The following is a 23,735-nucleotide window of genomic DNA, read 5'->3' as shown; positions in this document are numbered from 1 at the left end:
CTCTTGGTCACCAGTGTGATTCCACACTGACTTCTTACTGTCCAAAAATCATTTCCATCTGACAGCTGTTGGCAGTCTATATGAAAGAGTAGGTGGTCTCCGAGCGCTTCTGAGAATACTGTTAACTTCCCTCCCTTGATCAGAAGTTGAACACCAAGGATTTAAGGATTAATCCTGTAGAGAATTAATCTTCCCTCTAACCCCTGCAAGGTGTCCTGTTTAAAAACAGTGGAGAAACACATGGGGAAGCAGCTGGCACTGCTCTTTGAGCTTGCTGTTAAAGGAGTTTGGTTTCTACTGCCACCCCACCAGTGCTACCTACCACCCTCTCCCAGAAAGGGCACGTGGACTCAAATCAATACGTTCCTACAAGCAAATTGAAACCATACACCTTTCCCGAAGGCCGCCCTCTCCGTTACAACCCATTGTTCTTGTATGCTGGCCTGTTTTAAGCTTAATACATCCAAGAATTATACCGGATTTATTACGAGCCTAGACAAACATGCTTTTGCTAATACAGTACATTTTCCTGCTTTGTTAACTAATGGTAGAACTTAACAGCACCCTCTAATCCCCAAATTAAGTGGTTTAAAAATCAAGTCAACCTGTTGCTCTTTATGAAGTAAGCCTTTCCTGATCATTTCATTTCCTCTCCAGCATGTAATCGCTACGACTCATTGTACGATACAGAGACAGCCCAAGCAGTAACTACGTTTTCTAAAATAACAGTCATTACCAGAGGGCTCCTAGCCAGAAAAAACTCTATACCATAGCGTATAAAAGCAGCAGGAAAGGCACCAAACCAACACAGGAATCTCGTGCAGACCAAGCGGAAATCTGGAAGTCAACTGAGGAGCACGCTTACTCTCAAGCACGTTTCAGGTGGGATTCAGGAGCGCGCTCTGGAATGGAAAGTCTCTCCCCTCCAAGTGACTCCTGATCCGGCAGAGCATTACAAAAGGCTCTGCAGTCCTGAGACAGACACGAGCTCCACTAGAGGAGAGGCAGCTATGGCGAAACTATCCAAGAAGACAGGGAAATAAGCCACAAAATCCAATTTGCAAAGGCTCAGAAGGTTTCCTGCACACCGCCACACCACACACCATCCCGTGCTTCAGAAGCGAACAGCAAACCAATACATGCGTGCAATGCATTTCAAGTCCTGCTAACATCATTTGCAGCGTGATGGTTTAAAGTACATCCAGAAGGTATGTGAGACACCAAAAAACCAGTCAGATTGAGTCCAGGAGGTGCCTTACCCCATCCAACTGCAACAGTCCTGAAGTATGAAGGGGACCCGAGTGATTCGCAGGCTCTGGTTTATTTTTGGCAGTGGGCTTATGCAGTGTGGTTGCCCAAATAATTTATTGCTGGATTTAAAGTGGCAATTAATGGTTAAAACTAGTGCCAGAAAGACTTGCGTGTAGTCTGGAGCAGTTATAAATACTGCGCCTGCACATCCCCTTGCACAGGCTGCTAACCCGACCAAAGCCAGAGAGTCCAGTGGTTTTACACATTAAACAGAGCTGTGTTTTGATGCTGAGCTCAAAAAGCTTCAGGGTATACATATGAGAAACCAGCAGCATTTAATACAAATATTTCTTTCAGCTGAAGTTAGGAAATAAGGAAAACCAAGGTTAGTGGTGTAATGGCCATAAACCAAGTCACTTGCTCAAAGCGATCCACCCAGTCGGCAGCAAGACTGGGGACCGGAGCCCCGGCTACCCGCCTCCACCAGAATGTGGGCTCGCTGTGAGAAAACACACTTCCACAAGCTTCCTTAGAAATATTCTAGTTAATGCTCTAGAATAAAACGCAAAGTTTACTCAAGGGACTCAAAGGAGGAGAAAATTTACTCAAGGGACTCAGAGGAGGAAAAAAGTTGGAGTCCGAAATGGAGCTGGTTCAACAGCAAGCCCTGGATACCGCAAAGTCAACTGCTAAGATTTTAAGATATTTAAAAAAAATATCTGCTGTGTCCTTTCTTCCCCCTTGCCCTTTTATTCTTGGAAATAAAGAAAGCTTTTATGAAAGAAAGGTCAAATCACCCAGAAGTTCAGACTGAAAGGATCCAAGAAGAGAACTATTTATATTTAGATGGGAGGACTGCAGTGAAGTATATCAGTCTCTTCCCTCCTCTTCCTCTCCAGCCCTGCTAGGAAGGCCATACAGTTCTCCTGACTTAACAGGAACCAAATCTTTCATCCCATTTTTATTTATGCAATGCATAGCATTAAGGTGACAGACTAAGATAAGATCCCAAGCTTCTCGTGCTAGATCCAAACACAGGAAAATAACTCCACTATGATCCGCAGAAACTAGGAGCTGGAAAAACACTAGCACGGGAATGTTACTTCTGAAAGACACTGCGGTTCCCCCAGAGCACTATTCGCAGTGCCTGGTGCATCTGATCTGAAAGACATCTCTGGCAAAATCTGTAGGAACTGTGGCAGAACTACTGGAAACAAAGCCAGGCTCTAATCTAAAATATTAGGAAAAGCCCCTCAGACCACTTTGAGGAGGTGGTGGATACTCTGGGATTAAAATTAGAACTTTTAAAGTGAGGACTTTGTCAGGTCTTTTCAAGCCAGATAGGGAAATTTAAAGAGGTTTAAGTCAACAGGAACAACTCGGCAAGACTGAGATGTCAAGCTCACGCGCACGCAGAGCCCCGTTCCGCCAGTCCCACTTTGGCAACTCTTGTCAGACAAATAAATATGGAACAGCATCTAACTCCTGGTTCAGCCCAGTGCGAGCACATTTCACAACGTGGAGAACAATAAAAATCATACATTAAGAATCAAGTAAGCGGGGTTTATAGAGACACAGCAATCACTGCAGGGAAATCAGGAGCAGGCAGCAGCTGGGCAGGTTTCCCCCTCCAGTCACTAAGCTCCCGCTGTGCTAAGGCCCAGATGCTCACAGCAAGGCCCGGGCTGGCATCCCCACCTCAAACATATTAACTCCAATGGTTTGCAGATGAGAAATGAAACGAGAAAGAGATGAGCACTTATTTATGGTGCCGTGAGATCACACAGTGGTAAAGCCTGAATCATTTTATCTTAACAAGACCTACATACAGACCCGTTGCCCTGATTTTACAAGGCAGAGGGGAAGCAGTTCAAAACGGGGCAGTACAAAAGTCACCTTTGGCAAAAATAGACAAGACTGAACAAAACGCAGGAAATCCTAACACCAAACCACTGCGATACTCTTTGAGCCTTGCAAGCTGGGGCATAGATGACTGCTCTGGAGGCCACGAGGGCTATACTCCCCGCCGTGCGATGTAGCCTTGGGAAAAGCTCTACTTCTAGACCTCAGTTTTCCCATCTGTAAAATGGAAATATGGTACTGAGAGAAACAGGTACAAAGCCAACTACTACTGAGGTACAGTGTGATTTTGGGCTGTTTCTGATTAAACAGAAAAACAGATCCCTGCGCAGGAAGGAGAATGCTGTAAATACAAGTTTCCAATAAAGCTCAGAGAAGGTCTGGAGCCAATTCGACTACCACCGCTGTTTGCTTTTTCTCCCTTAGTCCCCCCAAACCCCTTCACATTAAAGAGGGGGGTTGCTTTTATATTAGCAGTCTCCATTATGAAAGCGGACTTCTCAAATGATTACCTAGATTTCACCTCCCTGCTGCACCAGGGTAGTATTCTAACAACGTTTCTGCTGGATCTAAGGCAATTAAGACTGCACATTAAAGATATAAGAAAAGCTCTGAAAACTGTAAAATCTGCTCTGTTCAAACTAATTCTTGCGCTCAGTTTTCTCTTGCTCCATGATTCAGCAAGTGCCATAGCCTTTTAAATAGAGCTTCCTGTTTTTAAAAATTGCTGAATAAAGCACATTGCTTTAGGTCATGATAAAACCCAATAGTTCCTTTAAACAAGACCATATTTGTCCTCTTGCTTCGCCATTTATTTCTTCCTGGCTGTAGTAACTTTACTCACAAAATTGTCTGGGGCAGTGGGCTAGAGCAAAGGCCAAGCCACCTAAAAAACAACTCAATGTTTTCAAGTCAAAGGATGAGCGTCAGATCCACATTTATAGCCTCACTTATCTGGATACAGAAGCACCCAGAGACTTCAGGGACCAGCACTCTTACTTGTGCAGAGCAGACAGCAGAAGCCATTGCTACTCTGTGTATTTACACACTCAACACTACAGACCAAAGGCACAATATTAGTGCCATCACTGCTTTAGATACAAGAAACCAGTGCACGTGAGTAGCTTGGCCCAAGGTCACAAAGGAAGTTTCAAGTAGCTCAGAACTGGTCCCAGATGTTTGGAGGCTTGGTTCAATGCCTTAGAGACAAAGCGTCACGAGGGCAGTTAAGGCTGGAGGCAGATTAACTCCTAGTCCATTGCCCGGAGGACATCACAAGCAAGTCAATACACACATCCTCAGCTACTAATATCCACACAACTGCTAGATTCTTGCTAACACAACTAATACTAACACAACTCTTCTTTGGTATTTCCTGCTTATAGACTGGTAGTACAAACAACTGAAATGTTTTGTACAAGACTTTACGTTAGAAAGCGCACTTAAATGTTTCTGTAGAGCGAGAAAGGCAACACTATGCCCATCTCGCTGATGGAAGGGGCTACGGCATGGTAGGGCTCACAACGGAGCTGCAACCCTTTTCTTTGTGTGCCTCAACCACTAGATAATACAATAGCCTTTCCAAAAATAAACTGCTGATGCAAGGCTGGAGAAGATTAAAGCTGAGTATTCCTGGGGCAGGGGAGAACATGGCCAGATCCCAAGCAATACTTTCTCAGCCCCTCTTGGCAGGCTTCAGGAAAGACCGTGGAGAGCAACCCGGTTAAATTCCAGCTATTGGAGAGGCTGCAAAGGAAGCCAAAGCTATGGATCTTTGGCCTGTACACTCCTGAACTTCTTTGTCCAGACTCTTCTTTGCTCTAAAAAAAAAAACCCAGCAGCCAGTTGGGATGATTGCTCCCACCCAAAACTCCTTGGCTGCTTTCTTCCTATACTCTTGTCCGTACTATCATCCTCTTAGGCCTTTCACGTCCCCCTCTCCTCTTTGCTCAGCAAATTCCTTCCAAACTTCACTGTCCCCCACCCAGCAAACGAAGGAACACACAACCTATGCGTCTGCCTGATCTGTTCTGCTCAGGCCTGAAGAGTTTGTAGAGCACCTAGCTCAATAAGAGCTTAATTCTGACTGCCACTTTCAGCTTATTGTAGAACACCTGACCAAAAAAAAAAATGTGCTTTCTGCCTTTGTTAGTATTTTCCACTAACCGCAGCAGAGTTAGCTCTGCTAAAAAGCACAGTATGTAAGAGCTTGGCATTGTGATTTTACAGCTGCAGCATCTTATCAGTTACAAAACCAAATTCAGACATACTATAGAAAATGTGGGTGGCCATTTAATATAAAGGATAATTATATAATGCTTTGCAGAGAATCCAGGCATTTTAAACGCATGCAGAAGTCTCACTTCACAATTCCAGTCTTACAGAGGAAGCATTTGCTGTATACAAAATTCTCCCACTAACATTACTGCCTCCATTTTTCTATTGGAAAAAATAAAACACAGTAATTCACATTTAGCACTTCAAACATCATGAAGTGGCCAAGCATTTTACAACCAAATACAGTAACTACCTTCTACCTGATGTAGAAGAGTTCTGTAAGGGCCAAGGGGCCACAGAGGGAGAGGTACCGATTGTTTTTGTTGGATTTGGTGTTGTGAGTTTTGTTGTCAGGTTTGATTTCTTTTTGTTTTTTAACAATTCAGAACAAAGTGTTCTTCTTGACTGACAAGGCTCAAATGCAACTTCATACACTCAAATGAAAGGGAGGAAGCTGAGTGATCTGAGCTAATACTACACGTGCTTCTCAAGTGCCTCTAGACCTGGGAAAAACACATGAAAGAAGAACCGTCAGCAAGGATGCGATCCACGGATCACACAGCCTGCAAGACCTCAGGAGAGTTCAAGGTCTCAACCTGTTTCTTACATGAAAGCAGCAGGGAAGGTAGAGCACAGTGTATTCCCAAAGCTGTCGGGAGAAGTGTGGAAAAATCCTTCACACTGCAAGCAGTAAGTTACACTGATAAATCTTGATGGCAAAATGAATCGGAAAAGGATTACAGAGCTCGAATGGTTGAAGGGAAATTAAAGAGCAGATCTGGATTTACAGGGCTGTCAGCCCTCTGACCACAGACAACTCAAAAGGAGTGATACAGGGTATGTTATCTTAAACTGGCTATGAGGTATTATCACCCACATTTCTTGCCTGCTGGAACTCACCAGCTCCTCACTGTTGTGCTTAAAAAAAAAAATAAATCTAAAGGTAGAGAAAACGGGAGACCCCCGACCCCACACACAAGAACTAACACACTGAAGAGGGACAGCAGTGTCCGGCTGCTAGTGTCAGCATAGATTTACACGCTGCTTTTAATACCTCTCCCTTCCAGAAAGCACCTATGATATGTGAAAAATGACCGCGGAAATGCCGTTAGTTCTAGGCTGCAAAGCAGAAATTTGCCTGGCAATTAACACACAGGAGCAGGCAAGCAACACCTATAAGGAGAGAACATTGGGATCATAAACATCTGTGCAACGCATCCAGTTTTCAAACATGAAAAAGAACAAAACCGCCAGAGCAGACAAATTGATCCTGCAGGGATTTGAACACACCCTTCCAGGAAATCTGGATACTTGAGACATGGCCATAGGTTAAAGTCAAAGTTAAGGGGCACATGCGTTAAACGTGCAGCCACTTAGAGACTGTTGAACCTAGACACAGAAGGCTGGTAAGCATCATGCCTAAACCGACGAGGCATGCTAACTCCAGGCTCCTCCCAAGACGGGAGAAGGATGCCAACGGCTCTGCAGAGACGATGCTGGGCATGACTCACTACTTGCCATCAGCGGAAGTCTCGATCTTGCAGCTATGGGATTAATGTTGTGTCAGCCCATGCAAAGCAGGACTAAACGGTGGAGGTGACAAAGCTATTTTCAGAGATTCAAGGCAGCAATGTGAGATTTTACTGTCTCTACTTCTCCACACTGTCGGAACATACCTTCTTTCCTTACAGAAATGTGGGCTTACACCACCAGAGCTGAGTCAGGCAGTCAATCTATCAAGGAACAACAATTGTGTTTCCAATTAGAGCAAACAGGTGAAGACATGCAGTATACACAGTGCAAAGAAGAATTCAGTGCCTGCTGGAGGTGCTTTTCCCCCACTCTAACAGCAGGCAGCTCTTTCCAGAAAATTCCTTTCAAGCGCACAAAAAAAGAACACAGTTTCCCAGTGCATGCTTTTCTGTGCACAAATACCTAACAAATCTTGAAAACTAAACTCGGTGGGAGCCTGCTGAAAGCATTACATTGCAGCATGAAACAATCTCCTTGAACAGGTAGTGTCCTCACCCAAGAGCAACCCCCAGATTTATGGATATGTTCATAGGGAGAAATTGTTTATTTTGCAGCTGCATTTGTGTATCAAGTCAGTCTTACGGGAGCACTTTCAACAGCTGCATCCACAAAACTCCCTTTAATTCTCACATATAGGTCTGTTTGCACACAACGAACGGCTCTACATGGCAGGGTACGCTCTCATCTCATCTAGTAGCTGCAGTATCAGCTCCCACTGCCCAGCGGACTTTGTTTCAACAGATTTTTAGATGGAGTTTAGATGAGGCTCTTAGTGAAGAAGTACTCGACAGCTGCAGCAAATCCTAACTACACATCCACAACTTTTAATGGAAACAACCACCCAAATTTTCCTGACACTCGAATGTTGAGGAGGGACAGTTAAGTGAAAGACTAAACTTTCATCATCATATCAAACAGGAAAATTCATCGCTATTTACATAAATCAAAGAAAGGAGAGCAAATCTCCTATCTCAACTGGTTTTCTGGTAGGAAAAAGAGTGTGGCTGGAAGGAGAAACCACAGCACAGCTCTGTAATGTTAAAATAACAAAGGAAAATCGCGGGTCAGTTTTTACTAGAGTGACTTTTTGATCTCCTACATGCATCTGGATTTATTTCCTTTCAAAATTTTGGCGAAAAGGAGGTTTGGCACATGAGAAAAACATAACTTCCTCTAGCACGAAGCTGTCACACCGCCCAGTTTCCAGCAGTGGGATGCAGAGCTGAAGTTTCCCCAAGAGAGGGGAATCCATGCGTTCGGAAGGGGCGATGGTGGGAATGTGTCTTTGACAAACACAGCAGAGGAAATAAACCACCTCCACGTGCGTGCACCAAGAATGACAGCATCGGGGCGATCACTGACCGCCTCCTTGAGCCAGCATGACAGCAGCATCTGTCTGCACCGAGGTCATTACAGGATTTTGGCCACTTGGTTCCTTTCCCTTCGCGCTCCTGGGACCGCTTCAATTATCACACAAGCAAGAAATTAGTTCTGCTGCTATTTAATTGGTATCTGCACCTCCCCCAAACCACTACACACATCCCACACATGAACTTGCTAGTAACATCCAACTGCTTGGAGGGAAGGCTTAAAAGCATTTTTTCTGAAATTCTCCTGGGCTGTTTTTTTACTCCAAATAAAACAAGTGATTCCTCAGTGCCCACCACCACACTGAAATCCTGCATATTTCCAGCCTTGGGTCACATCTAATCCACTGCAAAAAATCCAAAGACATGCTTTTCAATGCATCAGAAGGAACAAGGCAGATGCTTCCACCTGGGGAAGTTACAGAACTTCCAATTTACCTTCTATCACATCTGAAAAAAAGACAAGTAGACAGACACTGAACCATTCAAACAGTCAAAAAATAGCTTACGGTTATGGCTAACATCCCATTTAAGGCTCACATTTATCCCTACCCTTCCCTGTAATAGACCACTTTCCATATTACTAAACACACTAAATTGAGACCAAACACACAGGACAGATTAAAAGACTTAATCCTATTGCGCTACATGAAATACGCATGGAAGGGATGTGTTAATACCTGCGAGCAAGACAGAGCTGATGGTAAGCACAACTAAAAAAGCAGCTACTGGGGGACACTGATGCCATGTAAAGTCTGAGCAGCGAGACAAACCTTTGGCCATTCAAGTCCCCGTACACCTTCCCTTTCCTCTCCAGCATCAGGACCAGAACAAGCAGCTTCAAGCCAATCCATCTGGAAAGCCTCAGGGCTTATTCTTTAGCACTTGCCAATTATCTGGCAATGCCAACTTCGTACGTGTGTGGCACAAAAGTTAGAGCTGAACATTAAGCAGACGAAGCCCAATCCCTTCCCCATATCCCACCAGATTGGAGCCAAAAGACAGTTTAACAAGGTAAATTGTCCTCAAAGTCACAGGATCATGAACTCAAGTACACGATGCCAGAATGGATGGGGGAAAGTGGGGACCTCAGTAAGGGCAGGAGATGTGAAAATGATCCAGCTGACATTGCACAACACCGCAACTCAGCTCAGAGCTGCCGGAGCTCCAAGCTCCATAATCGGGCTCTTGCTCTCAAGCTACCCAGCAGTGAAGGCAGAGCTACTGGCAAGGGATTTGGGGGAAAGCTCAGATTCAGTCCGACTTCCCAGCTGACACAGTGCCCGAGACCGTGCCTGGCCCTCCACACAGGCACAGTACGAGACCCCAAGCTCCCACCCCTCAAGAGCTTCCACTTGGCCAGCTCATTTTCAGTGTGAAGCCAGAGTTACGAACAAAGATTGGTAACAGCTCCAGCCTCATTGCCCAACACTGACAGACAGTTCAGCCAGCCTAAGGTTAACAGCATGCTGTGAAAAAGCCAGCATTTCAGCCAGTGGAGCAATACCATAGAGCAACTGATCCTCTAACAGCCAAATTGTTCCTTCTCTTTACGAATAGAGCAGAACCGCTCACTCCTGAGATGCGGTGAACTGGTTAAGAGCAGGCAGCAGGAAATGTGCACAAGTTTTTCAAACCAACAGCAACCCTGTGAAGGATCAGTTCAGGAACTGTAAAAGGCAAAAGGTAAGCTCATCTATTTCTCTCAAAATCAGCCTACCAACTCCCACTCCTCATTTCCAGGAGAAGGTTGTTTCAGGGTCGTGCAAGAACTGCAACAACAACATGTTTAACCTCTGAGCTTGCAGGCTCACACTATAAAGGAACAAGATAGGGTTGGCATCACTAATAGAAAAGCATCCATCCGAGCTAAAATTCCCCATTAGGAAGAGGGCAGCCCTACCCTTACAGACAGCTTCTGGCAGTGGAAATGCATTTCTTTAAACTTAATGTATGGTGGGGGGTGACAGTGGGCTCTGTCACCTCCTGCATTATGCAATGGAAGACAGAAAGGATGGGTCACACGTGCATGTTACACTCCAAGGAATCCCTCTGAGCAGGAGGCAAAATAAATAGCTGCAAGAGAGGAAAAAAAACCAAAACTGGTCTGGTTTGAGAGCATATGCTGCCCTTTATTCTTAAAAGCATTACAGTTGCTCTGCAATCTGCTCCCATTACGGGAGCATTTCCAGCTGATGACATGCAACAGAGCAGAGTTCACACACGAACACAGGCTCTACATGCTGGCACTGACTACAGGGGGCCAGGTCTAAACAAAGCTTTTCTGAAAGAAGCACAAGAAAATTTCAGTCCTCAAGACAGGGAAAGCCAAGCAGCGTCTCCAGGGGAGAGTGACCAGGAGCTTTGGTTTCTGACATGTACTGTGTCGGGAGCATCCTCCTCTCCACGCACAGTCCAAAGTCAGCGTGTTGGTGAGGGAAGAGAAGGGAAATCGGGAAGGTAATGTCAAAATAGCATCACCCATGGGTCCTTCACATTTTCAGCTCACAAGCACCACCATGCCTGAGGATTTTGGCACCTACCTCAACTGAAGACAAAACTCAGGAGGATGAGGAGATTTCAGAAGGAAGAGAAAGGAAAATGCTCACTGGAGTAGTTTTAAGAAGAGTTTGCATTTAGCTTCTAACACACATAATGTGAGATGCAGTCTCCACTAGTACCTTAATAACAGTATTCTCAAACTAGAGTGCCTACGTTTGTCAGGGTGCAGTGACCACCCAACATGCAGATGTAGGATTCTACCTGAAGCACTGAAGTTGAAAAAGCTGCCTTGCTTTTTCTAGGTGGGGAAAGTGACCTCTGAGAGAGGACAGAAATTGGACAACATTTGCAAAATGCTTACAAACCCTTTAATGAGGTTTACTAAACACCTATTTTGCAGTGCATTCTGCTCTTTTGCATCTGACTACAAGGGGTTTTGAGGAATATGAGCAAAAGTGAGCAAAACATTCCTGCAGAAACTCAATAAACTCAGCAGCATTATGAATGTCATATAAAACAGCCTGGAGCTGACAATATCACAGAATTGCAAACTGGAACTAGCAGCACTGCTAAGGTAAGCATTCCTTGCTCTTCATTTGAAGCTAAGCTTTACTGTTTCCACAATGCTGGAGAAGATGCAATATTAAAAAAAACAGATACAGAGAAAATTAGCAGGACACATCCAGAGGGTGCAGGCTCCCAGGTTCTGCTGAAGCGCAATTCCTTAAAAAGGAGCAAGACTTTCCCTTCGGCTTCCCTCCATTCAGCACTTCCAGAGGAATAGAAGCAAGCTGCCTGGGCAACCACAAATTCCTAATCAAAAAATACCAAGTATCTCATGCTGCAGCGCTGAGCTGGCTACAGCTGGCAACCTCGCGCTGTATCTTCCCTCCCCCTTTTCTTTTGTGAAATGATTTAACAAGCTACGGAATCCCAAGAGACATGACAATCAACCAACAGAAATACAGCATCGTGTCTTGAACCGTACACATCCATCTGCACTGCTCCCTTTTGACAGGCACACAAAAGGTCCGAGTTTGGAGTAAAAATGTTGCCAGAAGGAACTTGTGCAAAAAAAATTCTGGCAGAGTGCATTTCATTCCCAGCGCCTGTCATTCCCTCTGTATGGAGGGAATTGATGCACCAATTAAGTGTTTCGGGATGACAGAAAACGTGGCACCCTCTGCTAGCTGTCTGCCCTGCAAAACAGCTACACGTTCATTGTCAGATGAAATACACAGGATTAGAAAAGTCAAAGTTACTGTTTTTTTCCAGCAATGACAGCGATCTGATTCAATGCGCACCTCAGTGGGAATTTGGGATTTCTAGCAGGGAACCTTGCACCTAGAAGCATATAGGAAAGGCAACACTATTTAAACCTGGACACCCTCCTCCTGCTTAAGTCTCAGATATACTCTATACAGAGAAAATAAATACGCCTCCATGTTTCCCCTCACCTGTCAGTACCAGACAGCTCACAAGACCTGCCCTCTCCCCGCTCCGGCCCACGACAGCCAAGCTCAGATGCCACGTGTGGCCACCGTGCCCTCCAGCCTAGGCAAAGCCATCTCCGCTTCATGCCTTATCATGATGAAACCATCCAGCCCGCTCGCTCCCACAGCCAAGCGGGTTCTCCCTTTTCAGGCTTGTTGCTGCCTAGAACTGATGCCCGAAATACTGAACAGCGGCGCTGGTGTCTGACCTGGAGCAGATGAGAAACAGGTAAATAGGCCAAGTAAAGCAGAGCCAGAGAAACAAAGATTCAGAGACTGCATTACCCCTCCCCTACAGCAATTAAAAAGCAAATGCAATTATTTGGTACCAATAACTGCATCTAGAGTGCACTTTCGCCTTAGGGAGACTAGGAAAAAAAAAAGAGACAGGAGCTCACACAACATCCCATTTCCCTTGTGACATGGCCAAGATCAGTGATATGAGGGCTTTGAATTTATGCTGGCATTGAAGCGCTTAATTGTTCAGACAGACGAGGAAAAGGCACTGCACACTCAGGGAGAGACCCCGCACGCCTTCGGGAGAGACTCGCAGGATGCCTATCCCAGTATATCAAGACAAGCAGGGAGCAATGTTAAGCTTAAGCAAAAGGGAAATTAGTCCCTCTGATATTGAAGACCAAATGCAATGAGGTGGGAGAAGAGGTCCTCAAGGAAGGGAACACGGGACTGGAGACTTAAGAGCCACCACAAAGATGCCACTTAAGCATCTGGAGCAGACTTTGCCTTTCAACACAAGCCACATCAGCAGTCAAGCCGTTTCACCCACAAAGCTCAATTTAAGCACATATCAAATCCCAGCACTCCGGCTCAATCAGAAGTCCCTGAAGGCTAAAGAAAGACATGGCCAAGCAAGAAATTAATTGGCAACAATGCAGGACACAAACAAAGCAACTACATACCACTGCACTGACACCAGATGAAATTCTTTCTTGATGAGCTTTTTAATTGGGTGCCCAAAGAGCAAGTAACAGGGAACAAGAGAGCAAAGACAGCACTGGCAAAAAGGCAAAAGAGGAGTGACCCCACGGTGGCTTGGATGGGAGCATTACGGTCACACCTGAGTGGTCACGTTCAAAGAGCACTGTGATAAGCTCCCGCTTGTTCTTGGCATGCATCAAGCAAACAGAAAAAGCATCAACTTAAGACAACAGTTCTTAAGAAAGCTTAAGAAAACTAGGATGGAAATTTAAAAGGACAGCCTTTTACTCTAGAAGCATCTGTGAAATCCAGCCTGTTAAAAAGCGGACACGAGAGCAAACGGCCGAGGCAGTAAATTATTTCCAAACTTTGAGATAGCTCCTATAACATTGTCATTACTTGTCTATGCTATCTGCAGAACAGAGATAAGGTCAGAGATAAAAAATATCAGTGTTTAAGTCAGCCAGCCAAACAATCTGTATTAAATGCTGAGGTCCTTTCCCTGCTAACTGCTTGTGAAGAGCTGTGGGGAAGGCCAGAAGGGCAGGTACTGCTCCTCAGTGAGCTGGCAGACATCTGTAGACATCCCTAACACTGGTAAACTGAATAAATAATGGAACAGGCAGCAAAGAGAGCCCTTTCCCACACATTTCACTGTACACCTTAAGCTTCCACCTCTGTTTTTATCTACCTGCCAGATTTGATTTTGCCCTACATGACAAGCCAGCCTCAAATACCGTTTCTTCCTTACCAGGAAGAAAACCCCACATTTTCTTCGGGGAACATACGCAACATAATATATTTCAAAACCCTTAAAATATTTCTGCCCACTCACTTGAAATCATACAAAAACAGTTCTGGGCTTTTTCTTTGTTAAATACAGTTCTCCCAGCCAGGAGATGCTTTTAGTGGCAGAGCCTTTCCCATCCTAACATTTTTAATGTACAGGAGGAATATATATATGCAAGTCAGACTACTAAATTATAAACTTATGCAGGGATAAAACTCTCCATTACTTCAAACGATTTCAGGGTCATTCCAGCTCTATCCCAGCAAATAATTATATCTCAGCTGTACCAACTTATACCCATATAACTACCAGGATCCTGAGGCATTTCAGATGGCTTCAAAAGCTTACCCACCACTGACAGTGACAGCTTTTGAGACGGAAAGCACAAACTCCTTGTCTCAGACAGTAGCTCTGCATAGCAGTCTTGGAGCAGCACTGAAGACCATTACATTGTACCCAACTTTCCTGAAGAATTTAGAATAAAAAGCGTAAGCGAGTTGTGGAGAAAACCAGAATCTTTAATTACCTCAGACTCAGATAATGTCAGAGACCGAAAATTCAGCCTTGTGAAACAGTTAAGGTCAATGCACAAGAAAAAAAACAGCTTACTATATATCTGTGCACACACAATTGAAATGCAACTTTTAACATTCAAAAGTTTACTTCAAGATTCGACTTTGTTATATTTGCTAACTGCACCTCAAGAGTTGATGTTGACCCCATTTCTCTTTGCATCTGAAAAACTGGTTCCAGACAATGCCAGCCAAGACCTCAGCCGCCGCACTTCTGGACATGGGGAAGCACGAGTGCGTAACGAAGAGTAGCTCGGGTTAGAAACACCACATTCACAAGGATGAAACTGCAGGCACTATAATGGCGGTAAGAATGAGAAGACTAAGGCAAACAGCAATTGCCTCTCTCCTGAGCCATTCTGAAGTTGTACTTACGATCTATAGCATCTTTGGGCTCTCATTTCTAAGCTCGACAGGAAAGCCGGGCTGGACTCCTTACAGCGGCTCTCCCACAGCTGAGCTGTTTCCAGCACAGACACCGAACACCAGGTTTGAATGATGTCCTCCCAGCTGGACGATCACAAAGACAGCAGTTTGGGTTTTTTTAACCAATTCTCTTCTTTTTAGGTCTTTATTTGCAATGAAAAGGAATGTCAACGACACATCCTGTTTCACTCTTTCTGTGAAATAATTCCCATTGAGGTTAAAGGAAATATTGCCAAAATGCCAAATCCAGCACTAATGACGCATGTCCTCCAAGTTCTCTGTGTTTTCAGCTGTTTCTAACTCAATGGAGATGAGCCATAGGAGTTCAGACATATGGCTTTAGACTCCACCAGGCTGAAACGAGGCTGTAAAGAGAGCCCAATGTCACAAGGAGAAAGCAAGTAATTTTAAATCACACAAAGGTAGTTACCAACGACACGCCAAGACAACCAGAAGTCATCCACAGGGGATCACCGGATGAATTGAGGTCATTTAAACATCTCTTACATGACAGCCAACACTTTATCAGACTTAACACCATGCAGCAAGAAACCATGACTTGAAAAAACACTGGAAAGAAGTACTAGAAAAAAAAATCCTAGTCCCTTATTTAAGTCACCTGATGGACTTCACAATTCTTGCAAGAGAACCAAGTCCAGAACCAAAGCTTTGAAGTCTCCAGAGTTCCAGGCTTTATTGTAATCCTGTTCCTGCTTCCTAAAAAAAATTGTGCTGATTTCTGTGATGAAGAGCAGTGAGGAAGGGTCTGGGGAGCCCAGCTGTATCGTTGCAGAGGGAGGCTTCAAACCTTAGCAGGCACTAGGCTGCTTTAATCAGATTACATTTTAAAACCAGGCAATTTACTTTGTGACGCCAAACTTGAAAGGATTTCTCATAGTGTCTTAATTAGGATGAGGCAAAAGTCGTTTCACCTAATTTCCAACCCACTTCAGTATTAGATTTGAAAGCCCACCTATGACATCTTCAGCCTTGTTTGGCCCAAGAGTCTGAAAAACAGCAGGCAACAGGATTAGATATAAATCTAATGAGATAATGTATTTACATAATATTTATGGCACTCACTTTTAGACAAGGTTGTGTTCTTGCATCCTTAGTATGCAGCACTACAGACACTTCCTTTTAGCTGGAAAAAGCTTGAGGTTTATTTTTAAATTTAATTTCCCTTTAAAAGAAACCATGTGTTTAAATAACAAGGCAAGAGTGCTAATGTAATCTGGGTTTACCAAACCTAAACAACACGAACTCAAGCTCTGACTTTCCTTAAGCTAAATAACACAGTCTCTGTCAGAGCGCAGTAAAAGCCTTCCACACACACTCCTGTTTTAAAAGCAACTTCTGTAATTTCATTAATATCGTGCTAGTTTCAGACATATATACTGATTTTAACCTGAAACACGTATCCCATCTTGCATGGCTAGGAAGTCATCAAGAACGTACTTACATACACGTGGTCTCAGCACTTGGCATCTTCGGGTCTTCTTAACATTTAAGAAGTTCACCTTTAGTAACCATGGGGAAAACAGCCACCTTAACACCACTGTATGTACTAGAGTCTGCTAAAATTATTGGCTTAGGAAAAAGTAAAAACCTACATGGTTCTACACGCTGTATAGATAAAAATAGTTTTAAATTCAAGCACCTTCTCCAGCAGTCTGGGTGCTCTACAGGATTTTCTTCCAGGATACAAATATCAACAGAAAACCCTGCCCTGGCACACGTTACGGAGCATCCAGCTCGGTATCCAGTTTGAGTGAAAGGGTAATCAAGAAAATTTAGATCAGCTATTCATCCAAATTTCTCAAAGGTCATCTTCCAGTTCATGCAACAAAGATTCCCTGATAAACCCTGAAGATTTCTCAAGCAAGCCAAGGTGATTCACTGCAGGACAGAAAGTAATTTAAAATTTCTGGTTTAAAAAGGTGCACTTGACATGATAAACACGCAGGTACTCAATGGCATTAAAGCACTGCCTTACTTTAAGCAGGCCATTTCCCCACCCATGAGAGTGGCAGGCAAGTTCAGAAAGCAGTCCTTTGGGAAACAGGCTATAAATAGCTCTAAGGACGTAATACAGGCTCTCCAGGTTCTGCATAGAAAAGAGGACACGTTCACACCAATTTCTTTCCAAACGCAGCCCACATCTCCCTGCCCTCCATCTTTAATTAAGCATTTTACCCCTTCATCAGTCTATCGAAGATTTTTTTTTGCTAATAGCTACACTCCCAGGTGGACTAACATTTCCATTTATGTTTTTCTCCCTTCTGCAGAGAGCAGCTGTATTAGCTTCTCCAGGCTGTTGCTATAGAAACAAATCAATCCTCAACAGTTTTATTTTTACCAGTTTCTGTGAAACAGGATTTATCTCATTTCCATGACTAAGCTGTACTCCAGAGCGAGCTCTCCGGGACGGCGACAGTGCCATCTCAGCATCGGAGAGGACCTCGTACCTGGTGTCAATGACAAGAAGAAATGGCCATCAACCTTACTTAAATGCACCTTCTTCATTTCAAGAGGACACTTCACCTTGAAACCATTTCCATAGCCAGTGCATTACTGGGATGCAGCTGTATCCATGGAACAGAAAACGAGCAGCGGAGTGGATGGCATAGCCTGGAAGACCACGGACAGGCTGGGAAAGCTCAGCAGAGAGCCCACTGGAAAGCTCGAGCACCCACCAGCTGCCAAACGCTCTCTATACAGGCAGAAGGATCACCTTCATCAAGTCCCACAAAGAGCTGCACACGCAGGCTGACTTCAGCTCAGTGTAAGCTCCTTGTGAAAGGCGAAGGGCTCACGTGGGAGAAGAGGCATTAACACGTGTTATCTGCTGCTAGCCAGCGAAGCGGCCCCTCTGGGCGCTACGATGGAAGGAGCTCAGCCTCCTGGAACTTCTCTTATCCTTGGCCAAGTGCAGCTGGGACAGGGCTTTCCCTTTTGGTCTGGGATGAACACAGGTGTACTCTGTATGTATTACCTCTATTCTGCATCACATCTTTCATGCATGTCTTTTATATCCTGCTTGCTTCTACAATCTCACCAAAACAATGCATTACATTAAAAAGACCACCACTGGATGAGCACTGTTTCTGGCTCAGCTGCTCCTAATACATCAAATACTGTTTCATACATTCATCTTTAGAAACTTCAGCTTTCTGCCAAAAGCCTTAGTCAACCAGAGTAGCACAGGACCTACGTCACCACGCTGAGCAGCTTCACTTCCATAAATACATGCTATTTAGGCAGTCCATATGTAGACACAAATTACCGCATGCAGAGAGCTGCGGCAGGACAACTGCTCTCCTAGCAAAAGAGAAGGGAAGGGGACATCCTGCTCCTCCGTACTGTCACCTGCAGATTTCTGCCATTTCCCTCCTGTTGGATCTAGGAACTGTGCGGTCTCACGAAACAAAAAGTTTTCTGTTATATCAGCCAGCTGGAGCAATTCACTCTGGCACAGCACCACAACAATGCAAACGACTATCAGGGAAAGATGACAGGGGAGGACACGACCACTGCTCAGCAACTAACTGCTGGACAAGCTCAGTTATAACCTTCAAATTTCACTATTAAGTACCAAAACCTGTTTATTAAACATTCAGCATCCAGATGAACTCTGCGTAGCTCCTGCCTTCAAAACACAGAGCACTCTGGATGTACTCAAATCTGCAGTGACATTTCTTCAGTTTTGGGACTGCAGACAAAAGTAGAGGGGAACAAGGCTATGGACGTGTCATTATCTCATCGCTCAAATATCCCATATTTATTTATACGCATAGCTGTGGTTTTGGTCCTGAAATTCCTATGCACAGCTCAATGGTAGCATAACAAGTTGGGGTATACAGATCAAAAAGCCATCAGGGAATCTCCCAAATATCCACTCAGTCCATTAAAGTCTCACAAGCATCCACTTTGCCACCAAGGTAAACAAAGAAATCCCCCTGCACGAGTGTGCTGAATGCAGCTGCTAATTCCAGCACCAATGAAGCAAACCTTAAAGTCTTCAAGATGCAAATTTCAAGACTGCACCTGGCATTTTAACCAAACCATCAGTGCCTAGCTCAAACCGTTCCTGCAGGCACCCTGAACACAAACCACCTTCTCAGTCCTTGGGCTTCTTACAGTTGTTTAGGACACTCCAGCCAGTTCTTGAGCCAGTCTCGTTCAGGGCATGGAAAAATAAGTAAACTGCATGTCATGGATGCGTTTCACTGTTCCTCCCATGATGGGGCACAGCACAAATCTTATGTGAGCCCTGCGAATGCTAAGAGCTGTAAAATGATGCTCCTGGGAAGGAGTGTAACCTAGCAATCGGAAAAAGCAGCTTGGGAGCCCTGCCTTCTCAGCTCTGCTGCCACCCCAGCCTCCGCAACGCATGGGGAAACTGCCACTCTTTAAACCCTGGCATCTGTCCACGGGCGGTAACTGGCTCAGTTCTGATGCCCTCAGTATCCTCAACACACCTTGACCCACCCGATGCTCCTCACGCCACGTCTTAGCTCTCAGAGTATTTGAGGTCACCTGTATGAGCCTATGGATGTTTCCAAAACCTGTTTGGCACTTCAAAACACTCTGCTGAGAAACTCTCAAAGCAAAGCGAAAATTAAGCTAATGTGTTCTTACCCTCCATCTGACATAAACACACTGGCACTCCCAAGACAGCAAGTCCCAGGACTCTGCACATGGGTAAAGACTGATGGGAAGTCCATAGCCAGAAGAATTCGCCCCAGCCTGGACACCCACCTGTGTTATAGAGCCAACGCTACATTAATCAGTCACAGAGGTGTTGAGTCACTGCCTACACAGTTAAGACACTTTTACTCAGAGTTAACAGAGAGATTCCTATCCAATGTGCTGCCCACGGAGCATTTTGCTCGGAGGCTGCGCCACTTCAATTGATTCACATCTGCTCCCAACTCCTTACCCATTTAATTCAGCCCTTACACTCCCTCTACAGCACCGCTGCACCTCCCTTCGGCTTCTAACCATCTTTTCTGCCAACCAAACCAGGCAGCACCAGGTCGCTGCCCTCTGCGTGCATGGCATGGAAACCTCGGGCTGCACACAGCGTGTCTGGGAGGCAGCAGGACAAAACTCTCCTGACAGAGTTTTGAAGAAAGGGAAGCCACCTACGCAACAGAATTTTCGTGCGCACGCCAAGCAAACCCTGCGTGCTACATAAAAAACAAGTCCTTCTCTACAGAGGAAAATAGGTAAGCATCCGTGGCTTCGGTGAGCAAAGCAGGGCACGGCTAACGTGAATTCTCTGAGGTCCCACAGCAAGTTTATGGCACAAAAAAACCCCAGTCCTTCCCAGACATAACCCTAATCAAAGAATCATGCTGACCAAAGCAAGCAAATAAAATGTTCCAAAACTGAACTAGAAGATCACACAGATACAAAATGCTTAAGAGTCACTGCCAATAATTGCAGCCTTCCTGAATATTTAAAAAGTGCTTAGAAAACAATTCACAGAAAAAGAGCCGGTGCACACCTAATGCCTGTGGCACTAATACTCTTAGCAATACCAGCGTTCAGGTATCTAATTAAAGAGAGATCTGTCCTGCTTAGCTGTTTGCATGGTAGGGTGTGGAATAGAAGACAGTTTAGAAGTGGGCGAGATTATTAATCACAGCACCAAGAAGAGTGAAAGACCCAGTTGTGATTTCTAACACAGCTCTGTTTTACGAGAACGCACCAGGAGCAACTTCATTTTTATGGGGGAAGGGGAAGACAGGGAAATACTCTGTTTGCACCTTCACACAATCCTGGAAGCTTGGACCTTGGAGTCGAGCTGCCGTTCCCTGCCACTCTCTCAGCCAAACGCTGCAGGACTTGCCACTAAATCACAAAACCCGACCACACATAATGCGATAACAATACACCTGTGAACAGACAGACACACTAACAGCCTTTTCTCTACTATGTATGGGGCAATTCCTCTTCCCCCCCAGCCAGCCACACTGTCGGTGTGGGACCTCCTTCCCGATGGAAAAGCAGCAGGCTGAAAGGTTGCAGCCGGACTCTGACCATCAGGAGAACACATAGCACTAAGAAATCATGTCTTGAAATCATCCAGCTGCACAAGAACAAATATGAAACCTCACTTTTCTTTACAGTAGAAATTATTTTTCTGACTCCAAAACTGATTTGGACTATTTGAAGCTAATTTAAGTGCTCAGCCATTGCACCATGTCATTTCCTAAACCAAACAAAATACTCACCAGTAATAACTGCTGCAAATTGACTAGAACACTCGCTGTGGCTTCTGTGAAGCAACAACCAAATCCTTTCCCACAACAGATGTATACAAAAAAAGTCCTAATTCACAGCAGAAGTTTATCCTGGATACACTTACAGAAGATTACATATACAATCTGGGGCTCAACAGCAGCCTCAGTTTCCCCGCTCGTCAGCAAGGATCCAGTCTTTTCACATCAATAGATGAAAATAAAAAGCTTTTTCTGCAAATTTGGCTTTAATGCAATTCATCCCTTACCGCTCCTGGCAAAACCTACTGAATGCAGCTTGATATTTCATGCCACAGATTGTTTTGCTTTTTCCTGCCTTTAACTTCAGAGTGAAGAAGCAAAATTAATATATGCAAATTCTGCAGCCTCTACACAGAAGTGCCCCCTAAAACCCAAGAAACCTCACGGATTCACAAAGCATTTGCAATTTCTGGACTTGCTTTTGCTTATAAGCATTAAGCTGTGTTTACATTAAGTTGATATTACCTCTAGATGCTCCCTGATCTACAAGAAATGCTTTGCCCATGCTATCTGAGACATGTTCTGAAAACGGAGCAGCCAGGGTACGATCAAGCAGCAGAGATCTGTATCAGACTCCGGGACCGGGCCTCCAGCAGATTTCCAGGCCCGGAACGGATCCCAGCGATCACATTACATGAGCAGATCCCGACAGCAGCACAAAGCCCAGCCTCCCCCCAAACCCTGGCAAGCCACCACCTCTTTGTAAGCCCACCATCTGCTTTGGCAAAAGCCAGAAAACCAATCTCTCTCTCCTCTACTGCTTCTCTTCCTCCCCATATCCTTCTTATTACCTCAACCTGCTGGTTGCGTTCCCTTATTCACATTAGCTTTCCACCAGGGTTTATTTACCTGCCTAATATTTTCAGTGTTACACAGACTAGTATTTTTAGTGTTACACACATTCATCCCTTGGGGAGAGACTTTATCTTTAATTCTATCTTTGCATTTCCTTCTCATTTGGTTTATCAGAGTCTATCACATCTTGCTTCCTGCTTACCTGCAGAAATTGGTGATTTTGTTTGGAGTTTGTGTATGTCTCCCACGCCCAGAGGGTTCAGCTCAGTGATCTAAGCAGGAAGTATGAAAGCCTCAGACCTTGACAAAGTTCACATTTAAGTTATAATAAACATAGTGGGCAGTTAAGTCTATGTGATAAAACAACATGTTCCACAGAATTTACCGCTGGGGCATCTCCTGTGACTTTATGGACTGGCATTTGCTCTCCTTGTTAAAAAAAGGGCACAACACGATCAGTGTCCCAGCTCAGAGCAGTCCCGCAGCTCAACACGAACGCTTACCAGGTGTAGTAGTGGGAATGCAGCTTCCCACACCATGCCCAGAAACATGCTCCTTTCTTCCAGGAAATGCCTGGTTTGTACCCAATTCAAAACGTTCTTTTTGAGACATCTGAAACACTGCAGAACTCCACAGAAAAAACTGGGCCTGGCACCTCAAAAGGGGAGATGGTCTTCCGAGAACAGGTAGTCCAAGCAGTGAGACTTAAAAAAAAGGAACTAAATACCATGCTGACATCAAAGAGACCCGAAATCAGACGGAGGAAGAAACAAGGGAGTTCTGTCAGCCCAGCTGAACGTTTATCACCCTGCTCTTGGAATGAGTTTCAGGGGGTGGAGGACAGCTTAGCAGCTCCCTTATCAGGGGATATCTTTAAATATGGGAGCAGCTTCAGCAGGACCAGGAATCAAAGTGATCACACAAAGAGAGGAAGGGCTGCCAAAAGTTTTTTGAGGAAGGGAAAACACGAAACGTACAGAACTGACCACGGACAGGTTTCTCCACCACAACCAAGTGGTAAGAAAATCTTAATTAGGAGAGTTCCCATGTTCTAGTGTTGGTAAAGGTAAGGTCTCCCACACCACACATGTCCCTAAAATTCAAGTAACCTGTCTTTTCTTTACAGTTGATGTAGACCTCTATTCCATCAACTTTGGCCATCCTCTCGTCTTGCAGGCTGATCGCAGTTTTGCAAAGCACTTGCATGGATGTCAGATGCTTTTCACAGGTGCCCAACTAAGAAAGTGTGTTTGGCTGTTATAAAAGGCACAAGGCCATTTTGCCAGACCCACTTCTGAGCAAGGATAAAAGCAGTCTTACCCCCTTTTCTAAATACTTCCAAACCTCAGTGACAAAGCTTTGTAACCTAAATTCTTGCAGATACAGCTTTATCATACATACAAAAAACTAAATCCCTGCTCCAAATACCTATTCGGTGATTTCTTTACCCACCAGCACTGAAGACATCTATTGCTTAAGCAGCTTTCCTGCACTGCAGGGCCTTGATAAAAAGTTAGCCACCAAGGTTAGCACCTCAGGCTTCTCCATCAACTTACTAGTTCCATTAATGCTTCCCCTTAATTGGCACCATGACTTTCCCTGGGCACATGTCCAGTCCATATTTACTGTTTTTAATTTAG

Source organism: Phaethon lepturus, unplaced genomic scaffold (assembly GCF_000687285.1).
Source record: "Phaethon lepturus isolate BGI_N335 unplaced genomic scaffold, ASM68728v1 scaffold8102, whole genome shotgun sequence".
Taxonomy (NCBI): Eukaryota; Metazoa; Chordata; class Aves; order Phaethontiformes; family Phaethontidae; genus Phaethon; species Phaethon lepturus.
This window is presented reverse-complemented; position numbering follows the sequence as displayed.